This window comes from Trachymyrmex septentrionalis, unplaced genomic scaffold (assembly GCF_001594115.1).
Source record: "Trachymyrmex septentrionalis isolate Tsep2-gDNA-1 unplaced genomic scaffold, Tsep1.0 scaffold7, whole genome shotgun sequence".
Taxonomy (NCBI): Eukaryota; Metazoa; Arthropoda; class Insecta; order Hymenoptera; family Formicidae; genus Trachymyrmex; species Trachymyrmex septentrionalis.
The window spans coordinates 5,086,134-5,088,638 of record NW_017305884.1 but is presented as its reverse complement, the minus strand read 5'-3'; the positions used below and the strand labels follow the sequence as shown (position 1 = coordinate 5,088,638).

General features: G+C 31.8%; 1 protein-coding gene across 1 annotated transcript in view; it reads left to right on the top strand.

Moving 5' to 3' along the window:
* The window catches only part of LOC108753592, a 150,722-nt gene that overhangs the window by 77,202 nt on the left and 71,015 nt on the right, over window positions 1-2,505 (top strand). The window lies entirely within an intron of this gene.

Below are 2,505 nucleotides of genomic sequence, written 5' to 3'. Positions count from 1 at the left end.
ATATATATATATATATATATATATAATATTAAATAATATATTCATAAGGCGATAAAAGATAATTCGCAACAATTGGAATGTGCTTACCAACGAAATTAACTGCAAACGTTTCGATTCTAGACTTGAGTCCTCTTCTGTGCGGAAGTCAAGTACTACATAGATAGTTTGTATTTGACTTCTGCACTGAAGAGAACTTAAAATCGAAACATTGGCAGTTAACTTTGTTAATAAGTATATTCTAATTGTTTGCAAATTATGTCTTACATTATCTTATAAATATATTGTTTATGCGTATACTAACAATCACGGAGGCTCATATGGGCAATTTATTTATATCTTATTTATTCTTGGAGCTACAAAACTTTTTATTTTAATATTTTTTACATTATATTGATATCGCAATGTGCTCTAATAATACATGCAAAATTATATAGAACGTATTTCTCAAAATGTTAAAATTCCGGATAAAACGAGTGTAGTCTTGTTTTTAAATGTCGGGAATATTATTTCTAAAATTCGATATCGTTATTGAAGAATCGGTCAACGCTATCGCCTGCAGACGAAAGTTGGCTGGTCGGCTGAGTGCTGGCGAAAAATCATGAATTTTCCACACGTATCACCCACCGCACCGATCGAACTGCCAAACTCACGTAATAACTCAGAAAAATTTGTTAACTTGCCGCGCGAGCGTACATAACGTATATACTGCATGAAAATACAGGCCTTCGATGCTAAATTTGTTTGTTGTTTTCGCTTGATTCACTATAGGGCTCATCAAGTCGCTCTGCTACTTCCTATAACGTCAAAACTTCCACCTCGAATCTCTTTGTTATGCAACGACAATATAAGCGCGGCTGTAGATATGGTGACATAATCAACGTATTCTGCGAGGAACTTTCGATAGTAAAAGAGATCGTGTCCTGCAGTATTTTGAATATGTATCGTTAAACTTTTGCACGAGGTAGAGACATCTGTTAGTGTTTACAATAAATAAATATTAGACTCAGCCTTTTGCGTGCAGCACACAACTCGAGAAATATTCTCTTTTAAATAATTTTATCTGCTTTAGTTTTTGGTCCTCCACAATGAGAAGATTAAAATAACTGTTAAATTGTATGTATTATTAATTAAACGTATTATATTAATATTGATACGGATAGAGAATAAATTGCTTCAAGTCCGTGATACAGAGAATGTTTTGTCAGCTTCTCACAAACTTATACGTGCATCTATATTTGTTCCATTGCTTTCTACATTGCAGGGTGTTTTGCTAGTTCACCGCTTCGCTTTTTATTGACGCGTCGATTGTCTCGAGCAATTAGAAACGTGCAACTATCACGTTTATCGCATATAACATCTAATCTACAATGAGACTTTGTTACAAGTGCAGAATGCAAGCAAAGATGCGTCGCAATTTGTAAGGTTAGCATATGGGGAAACTGGCAACAAAATACTCTCTCGCTGTGCCGCATGCTTCAGCATTGTTGAACTTTAAAGCAGGTAAAAGATAGGAGAGGGAAACGAGAGAAGCTATGCGGCCGTTCTGTTCTCTTACTATATCCGACGTTTCTCGTTTATCTACATTACTATGTATAAAGAAACGACCGATTGCGTGTACTATGACTGAAATATGTTCGTATTTCTCTGAGATTACCAGCATTCCAACGTTTCATTACACACTCGCATAACAATGCATACGAATGAGAAATAGTCATATGTTTTGTTGAAAAGCAGGTCTAGGTCACTGATTCTTCATTTCTTTTACTTCATATCTGTCTCATCTTTTTAGTTAATTAAACTTTTACCTCTGCTTTTTCTCATTGAGAGCACATTTTGAAAAAAGAAACTATGATAAATATCAATCAAATGTTTTTGATGAAACGAGCACTAGGGACTCATACTTCAAATATTAAAATAAATCATATTCAGGTTAAATCTAATTATGAAATAAATTGCGTAATACAAATTTGCTGTTATAACGACTTTGGTAACAGATCTCATTACGGAATATGATATACTGAACGTAATAATTCAACCTCATTTAATTAAATGCTTTGCTTATGTTGAATAATTAATGTTAAATTATACAAAAGTATTATAATATTATATTAGTATTTTTTTATAAACATTATTAAAAAACCGTTTACATAAATATTGTTACTATCCAAAGTTTTAATTAAGTTTGCGCTTCCTCATCAAATGCGTCATCTGACTGAAGAAGAAAAAGTTATAAAGAAAAAAGAGATTCTGAAAATGTATTAATATGGAAAGAACGATTTTGCTGAAGTATATAAAAATTTAAGTAGGTACATATACAGATCTGAAAATAACTTTGGACTATCTAAATAATTATGTAGAAAACTCAAGTATATGATGAGTAATGCTACAAAAAGTTTTGTTATTCTAGCAACTAGGTTAAGTGTCCTACATAGTTATTTTAATAGACTAACAAAATTATTTTCAAATCCACATCTATAGCTATATTTTTAGATATTTTAACAAAAT